Source organism: Peromyscus leucopus, chromosome 16_21 (assembly GCF_004664715.2).
Source record: "Peromyscus leucopus breed LL Stock chromosome 16_21, UCI_PerLeu_2.1, whole genome shotgun sequence".
Lineage (NCBI taxonomy): Eukaryota > Metazoa > Chordata > Mammalia > Rodentia > Cricetidae > Peromyscus > Peromyscus leucopus.
The window spans coordinates 63,999,403-64,008,394 of record NC_051084.1 but is presented as its reverse complement, the minus strand read 5'-3'; the positions used below and the strand labels follow the sequence as shown (position 1 = coordinate 64,008,394).

Here is an 8,992-nt window from a genome sequence, read left to right as displayed (position 1 = left end):
AAATATGGTCTAGGCCATTGAACTGGATTATTCTTCTTTTCCTCACCCTCCACCTGACCAAGTACCTCCTATGTGCTGTACATTTGCTCGCTCAATTAATAAATAAATAAAATACCTTCAGAACAGGCTCTTTTTTATATAGATTACCTTATACTTAAGACATAGGAAACTTCATACTGAATGTATGTTTAGGTTACTGTGATGAAGAACTAAATCTCCTGATTTTCTGAAACTTGAGTCACCCCTTATTGTGTCTATATTTTAAATAAGTCTTTTAGTAAAACATCAACAGTTGGTTAATAATAATGATAATAAAAAGTTATATAAAACTTTTTATCATGTACTACTGGAAATAAAGACATATATTAACACAAACCTAATAATAAGAGGTGAATTTAATACCCCACTTTTTCCAAAAGAAAAGTCATGTAGAAAAAAAGGAAACATCATATTAAATGGCATCAAATATCAAGTAGACCTATTGGATTTCTGTAGAATATTTTACTAAACAAAAAAAATTCACATATTATATTTAGCTTCTCTACAATGGACAACAGCTTGGGACACAAAACAAATTTTAACAGATTCAAACAAACTGAAATAACTTCATGTATTTTACATAACACATGAATTATAATCATAAATTCAACAGCAAACAATCTCTAATAATTATATAAACTCATGGATATTAAATTATACAATATTGTGCTATTCCTAATGATATTCTGCTACACTCATAGATTGATTCCAATGATTATCAGAGAGGATTCATCCAGCAATTGACAGAAACAGAGGCAGACTAACAACCAACATTAGGGTGATATCAGGGACTCCTGTGGGAGAGGGGGAGGAAAGATTGTAGTAGCCAGAGGCGTCAAGGACACCACAAGAAAACCCACAACATCCATTAACCTGGGCTCATAAGGGCTCACAGAAACTGAACTGCCAACCCTTATAAATGCTCAGCACATATGTTACAGTTGTGTAGTTTGGTCTTCTTGTGGGATTCCTAACAGTGGGAGCAGTGCCTGCCTCTGACTCTTTTGCCTGCTTTTCTGACCATTTTCCTCCTATCAGATCACCTTATCCTGCCTTAATACAAAGGGAGGTGTCTAGACTTACTGAAACTTGATATGCCATGTTTCTTGATATCCATGAGAAATCTGCCCTATTCTAGAGAGAAATAGAGGAGTAGTAGATATTGGGATAGAATAGATGGGGGAAGGACTGGGAGGAAATGAAGAAGGAGAAACTGTGGTCAGGATGTAAAAATTAATAATAAAAAAACTGATAATGGAAACTTCACCAACAAACTACATCTACAAAGATGGTATTACCTAAAGCAGAAACCAGGTAAAGAAACAACAACAAGAGGAGGAGGAAAAGGAGAAAGAGAAAGAGAAGAAGAGTGAGGGAGGGAGAATGCAAAAGAAAAGGAGAATAATATTAATGATATTGATGATTATCATAATTCTGGCCAATATCCCTAATAAACATAGAAGGAAATAACCTCAATAATTACTTGTAAGCTGCATATAGTCATATAAAAAATCATCCACCTGGATCAAGTTGGCTTTATATAGGAGATGCAAGGGTGGTTCAATACATAAGCCAATAAACACAATAAATCATATAAATGACAAAATATATAATCTGCTCAATAGATGCAGAAAAGGCCTTTGACAAAATCCACCATTGTTGTGGGATAAACCTTTTGTATATTATGAAGATACGTTGCACTCATTTTTAATAAAAAGCTGACTGCCCAATGGCTCAGCAGGATTTTGGGGGGCAGAGAGTATACTGGGGAGAAGAAAAGCAGGGTCTGAGGAATCATGAGGTGTTTCGATGAGATGCAGAGTGAGCAGGATGGGGAGTATGAGTATGAGGTAAATGAACCTCAGAGCAGCATATAGAATAATAAAAATGGGTTAATTTAAGTTATAATAGCTTACTAAAAATAAGCCTAAGCTATCGACTGAGCATTTACAATTAAAAATAAGTCTCTACATGGTTATTTGGCAACTGGCTGGTGAAACAGAAAAGTCTGCCTACATATGGAACCGAAAGTGGGGCACCTAAGTCCACATAAGACCTGAAAAAAGCTTTTTAAGGAAGGTCCTAAACACACAAAAAAATAGAGCCAAACATGGCTACCTTGTCTCATGTCTCTCAAGCAAACTGAAGTACAGTGATATATCTCCCAGCTGCTGCCTTCTGGCTTGAGCTGCCAGTGTAAGTGATGCCAGAGAGAGCTCCAGCAGTACACTATGAACTAAAATGCATAGTGAATTTTAGTTTTGCTCATGCAGACAGAAAAGATTATAGATATGCATTAAAGACAAATTCAGATGGAAAAAAAGTTCTAAGTGATTTACAGTGTGTTTAAAAATGTACATAGGCTTGGGAGAGAAAAGAGAAATGGTATAGACAGTCATAAAAATAGTTTAAAGATAATAAAGTATTCAAAGAAAGAATAAAGTAAAATGAAGGGAAAAGCCATGCAAAGATAGAAAATAAACAGGGAGTCTGAATCTTATATGCTATTGTGCTGTCTTTAACATTTATTTTGACTACTGATAAAGAAGCAATAGCTACAAAGAGACTTTTGATTATGAAAGCTGCCAGATTAAAACAACCTATATATTTAAAAAATATCCTGACTTCAAAATGGAAGTCAGAGATATGTTGCTTTGAGAAAGAGGTTATGCTTTTATTTCCACAAGAAATGAAAGGCTGTGGATTCATTCCAGTTTGCTATGGATCAGGGTAGATAGGGGAAGATCCTCCTGAAAATCCTCATTCCATACATAAAGAAACAAACCTAGAAAAGCTATAAAACAGGTAACGTATATTTTACCTGCTCAAACAAAAACAAAAAACCAGCTTTGGCTAACTTGTGTACAACACACAGTCTATACTGCATTAATACAGACATGTATATTACCTTTAAAAGTTCATGTATTATCAGAACAAGGGGACCAGACACCAATGAAAACAGATGGCCCAGGTGATCTAGCAACTCAAAATGCCTCTTACAGTCTTCTCAGAATTCTGCATCTCAAACAGCCTCAAAGCTGCTTGCTGAGATGGTCCAATCTCACAAATTACTCTAGTCAAAATTTAACAATTATCCTGATTTTCTCAAGTTTTTCCAAAGATATCACCACCCACAAATAACAGAAGGTAGGCTAAAAAATGATGCCCACATTCTGAAGAGATGGGGTATGGGTGGGTTTTGGCTATTCAATGGATTATGGATGTTTGTCATTGTTTATGGGGGTTAGTTACAAGTTGTTATTGGTTGTACTCAGAGAAAATGCCAAACAAAAGAGTTAAATTCATAGATCTCATTCTAGAGGAAATAAGGTGCGTATGATATAGGAATGATAGGAAAAATGGTAAATTATTGAATATTCTTCATTCAAAAAACAAATATTATTCTCAAAATATTTTACATTGGTATAGATTTTGGTTTATTGATAGAAATATAATGTTATTTTTGCTATACTATAATTCGCTATAATTAAAAATACAGGTGAGTAGTAAGTCATTTATAATAATCAAAATTGTTATCATATTAGAATTTTTCAAGGTTAAACAGATATATTTAGATAGATAGTCTTCAAATGCTTCAAAGATCTACAGAATATGGCATTCAGGATCTTTAATAAACTAAGGCTATTCATGACAGTGAGACGTGTCTACTCCAGACAGCACCAATTTACTTCAAAAGGGAATTACAGGCATCAAAGAACCTATATATGGATTTTACTTTCTTTATGGCAAAATTATCCATTTGGGAAAAGAAAACTTGCCTCATTTGTTGACAGTGTACATTTCAAACTGGATCAACGAGATGTACAAAAGAGTGATTGCCAAGCTTTGCTGAGACATGGTTAGGACAGGCCTTCAAAATTTCCTGCATCTCAAAACTGTCTGTCAGATTACTAGGTCTATAGGACAAAGTTGGATGCCTCAATGTTACATGAGAACCTAGGGTGTCTGTCCAAGTAGCCAATTGTTTCTATCATCTCTTAATTTTGGAAGTTACTTTCTCTGAACTTTCTGTTTACTCAGAAATGTTATTATTTCCTTCTCAGGTCTTTGATGGGGTTGAAGACTAGATAGATACAGTTGCAGTTCTCCATAATCATGGTAGTACAGTTGCAGTTCTCCATAATCATGGTAGAAAGAAAATTAGGTATGAAACGCTGGACTCTTCAGAAGACAGGTGATGGAGTATTTTCTCTATTTTGCCAAACACAAAAGGACTGGATATTGTAACTATAATTCTTAATTGATAACTGTTTTGTGGTATATAATTTTACTCTGTTAAAGTAAAACCCTTCCTTTTTAATTAGACAAAACAAGGGAAGTGCTGTCGAATAATCTTTCTGTAGACTGTGAAAATGTTTTGCTCTCATTGTTAATAAAAAGCTGACTGGCCAATGGCTAGACAGCATTTTTGGGGCAGAGAGAATGCTGGGGAGAAGAAGAACAGAGTCTGAGGAGTCATGAGGAAATGCCATGAGACACAGAGCAGGCCCGATGGAAAGTATGCACATGAGGTAAACAAGCCTCAGGGCAGCACATAGACTAATAAAAATAGGTTATTTAAGTTATAAGAACTAGTTAAAAAAAAGTCTAAGCTATTGATTGAGCATTTCTAATTAATAATGTCTCTCTGTTATTATTTGGGACCTGACTGGTACAACAGAAAAGTCCACCTACACAAAATGGCTTCATGGTAAAAGTCCTAGGAAAAGTTGGATGGGAGGGAGCATACCTCAACATAATAAAGATTGTATATGACAAACCCACAAACAACATTTTCCTAAATGGAGCAAAACTCAGTTATTTAGTTACATCAGGAATAAAATAGGGTTGTCCTCTATCCTCACAGTTTTACAACATAGTGCTTGAAGCAGTTATAGTGATATTTTATTTGTACTGAAATGTGATTTGTATGTTAATAAATAAAGTTGCCCAGGGATCAGAGCTATTAGCAAGTCATAGTGAAAGCTGGGCGATGGTGGTGCATGCCTTTAATCCCAGCACTTGGTAGGCAGAGCTAGGTAGATCTCCGTGTGGTCAAGGATACAGCCAGCATTGGAGACACATGCCTTTAATCTCATACCAACCATAGAAGACCTGGAGGTCTGTACAGACAGGCAGTGACTAGGAGGTCATGTGGTTGGGTTTACAACCAATGAGAAAGCAGAACAGAAACTCTATAAAAAAAAGACAGACACAGGAAGTAGGTCTCTTTCGGGGAGGTAGAACCACTGCAATAATGAAGGGTAAGGTTTTTAGCTCTTAGCTATTGCTCTGACCTCTTGGCTTTTATCTCTGTATTGGCTCTGTGTTTCTTATTTAATAAGACAATTGGTTACATCTACAAGTGGTAGATAGAACAATAAGACAAAAGAAATAAGTTAAAAGGATACAGATAGGAAAAGAACTCAAATTATTACTATTTTTGATGATATTATATTATACATAATATGCGATAAATTCCAGCACAAAAATTTAGAAACTGAGAAAGAAATCATGGGAAGAGGGAACACCCTCATTCACAGTAGCCTCAAAAGCAAAGGAAATTCTAGGAGAAAACTAAGGAAGTTGAAAGACCTTGACAATGGGAGCTTTAGATCTCTAGAAGAGAAGGGGTAAGACACTTGCCTATGGAAAGATCCACCCCACATACACATTCACGGATTTGTAGAATTAATTTTGTGAAACTGATCAACTTACTTAAATTGATTTACAGAATCAAAGAAATCCTATATGACAGTCATCATAGAAACAGAAAAACGAGCATCAAAAAAAACATGTGGCAACTCCGAAGACCCCAGACAAAGCCCAAGAAATCCTGAATGGAAAGAGCAACCTGGAGAGATATAATACTAGTTTCACCATTCAACCAAACTTATAAATATGCTTGTGAATTTTTTTTACTCATTTTTGTTCTTGGTAGAAAGTTCCAACTCAAGAAGTACTTGATTTCTAAATTATACAAGAAGTAAACCAAAGAAAGTAGGAAAAAAGAAAAGGGACAATATCATAACTCCTGAATTCTGAAAGTGATGTGATGTTCTCTTTGCTAGTATCCTGTGCTAGTATCCTGCAGGAGGCAGCAAACATTCTTTCACCAAAGTCTAAAATTAAATAAATAACTTAAGAACCCTATACTAAGAAAAATCATGAACCCCACAAAAAGCAACAATATATCACAATGCCTAACACCAAACTCAGCACAAATATTCATTACAGACAGAAGACATATCTTATGCTGCCTTGAATTAAAGAAAATTGCTTTCAAATTACATCATTTGCATTGCTGATGATTTTATTCAGTAATATAAGTGGAGATTGGATTTTGGGAAGAGTTATGCAATTTTTTTGGTTGGTTGTGCTTATTAAATTCTTAAGAACAAAGCAGATTTGAAAGATGATGTAGAAACAAGAACCAGGAGGAAAAAAAAAACTGACCCTCTTTCACTTTTTACTTTGAAAGCTTTTTAATTTCCCAACTTTATTGCTCATCTCTGAGTTTCACTGTTTAGTATTCTAGGATGACAATTTGAGTCTGTATCAGGCAAAACTTTCCAAATCAAGATAGACAGGGTCAAGACCAATCACAGAGCTGGATTTCCTCTCAAAGCCTGTCACTGGCTGTTGTGCCGGAGACATAGAATAGAACATACAGATAGGAAAAGAGCTCAAATTATTACTATTTTTGATGGTATTATATTATACATAATGTACTATAAATTCCAGCAGAAAAAATTAGAAACCGAGAAAGAAATCTTGGGAAGAGGGAACACCCTCATTCACAATAGCCTCAAAAGCAAAGGGAATTCTAGGAGAAAACTAAAAAAGATTTTGGGTCAAGACTCAAGAGTTAAAAATCTCCACCAAGCAGCAATAAAGAGGTTGTTCAAAATACCATCAAGATGCCTCTTTCTAGTAAGTTGACTCTGGGCAATGTAGAGGTTAAGAGGAAAAGAGTCATCATGAGAGAAGACTTTAACGTTCCCATAAAGAACAACCAAATCACCAACGATCAGCGAATCAAGGCTGTCATCCCAAGCATCAAGCGTTGTCTGGAAAAGGGAGACAAGTTAGTAGGTCTCATGGGTCACCATGGCTGGTCTGACAGTGCCCCTATGCCAGACAAATATTCCTTAGAGCCTATTGCTGCTGAGCTCAAATCAAGGCTTGGTAAGGATGTTATGTTCCTGAAGGATGTGTGGACTCAAAAGTAGAGAAACATTGTGACAACCCAGATAATAGGTCTGTCATCCTTTTGAAGAACCTGCACTTCCACATGGAGCAAGAAGGCAAGGGTCAAAATCCTTCTGAAAGAATGATTATCATTGAGCCAGATGAAGTAGAAGCCTTCAGAGCATCACTGTCAAAACTCAGTGATATCTATGTTGAAGATGCTTTTGGCATCACACACCAGGCCCACAGTTCTATGGTGGGAGCAAAGACATCTGGGTTCCTCATGAAAAAAAGGAACTAGATTACTTTGCCAAAGTCTTAGAACACACAGAGAAATCCTTCCTGGCTATCCTTGGTGGAACCAAAGTAAAAGACACAATCCAACTAATCAAAAACATGTTAGACAAAGTCAGCTTTATGATTATTGGAGGTGGGATGGCTTACACCTTCCTAAAGGAACTCAAGAACTTGGAGATTGGTGCTTTGTAGCTGGAGAGCTTCTCTCCAGGTCCCACCAAGCCCCTGCAGTCCCACAACCCACGTATAAAATAATCACTCAGAAACTTATATTACCTATAAACTATATGGCCGTGGCAGGCTTCTTGTTATCTACTTCTTCTATCTTAAATTAACCCATTTCTATTAATCTATAGGTTGCCACGTGGCTCATGGCTTACTGGTACCTTACATCTTGCTTGTCACGGTGGCAGCTGGCAGGTCTCTCTGCCTCAGCCTTCCTGTTCCCTCAATTCTCCTCTCTGTTAGTCCCACCTATACTTCCTGCCTGGCTACTGGCCAATCAGTGTCTTATTTATTAACCAATCAGAGCAAAACATTTGCCATATAGAACATCCCACAGTAGTGCTTCCTTGTTTGAAGAAGAGAGCCAAAATTGTCAAAGAAATCATGGCTGAAGCAGAAAACAATCCTGTAAAGAAACTCCTGTTGACTTTGTAACTGCTGGCAAGTTTCATGAGCATGCAAAAGTTGGACAAGCCACTCTAGAGTCTGGCATACCACCTGGCTGGGTGGGTTTGAACTACGGTCCTGAGAGCATTAAAAACAGTGCTCAAATTGTGACCCAGGCAAAGCTTATTATTTGGAATGGACATATGGGGGTATTTGAATGGGATGCCTTTGCTAAGGGAACCAAAGGCCTCATGAATGAAGTTTTAAAAGCCACCTCCAAGGATTGTGTCATCATTATAGGGGGTGGAGATAATGCTACTTGCTGTGCCAAATGGGACACAGAAAACAAGGTCAGCCAGCCATGTGAGCATTGGAGGTGGGGAAATTCTCTATCTAGCTGTTGAAAGGTAAAGCCCTTGCTGAGGTAGAGGCCCTGAGCAACATGTAATTGTGAAAGAGATCTTGCTTCCTGTTTCAAGTATGGAGTGCTGAATCGAACTTTGTGCTTTTACCTCTGAAGTTAACTTTGGTTAATACCTAATCTGTATCAATACCTAGGTAATGAGCAAGCAGTGTGCCCATGAGCACATCTTGTTAATTCTGTCATGCATTTGTTACTCTCTTCAAGATCTCATGAGGATTTGCCACTGTATTTCATAGGGAGGAAACATTCTCACGTCACTTATTAAAGTAGTGAGATGAATCAGTTGAATGTGTTGTCTTTACTTTAGTTCAACTTGATTGTTTCTCACTTAGTGTGGGAAATAACATAGAATCTATTATAGGGAAAGGAGGGGTTAAAAGTTGTCTAAGTGTTAAATGGTAAAATGACCAATATTAACAGAATGTCATT

General features: G+C 36.7%; 1 pseudogene; it reads left to right on the top strand.

The window, feature by feature from the left end:
- The first annotated feature begins 6,959 nt into the window (after positions 1-6,959).
- LOC114692393 lies at positions 6,960-8,587 on the top strand (annotated as a pseudogene).
- The last annotated feature ends 405 nt before the right edge of the window (positions 8,588-8,992 follow it).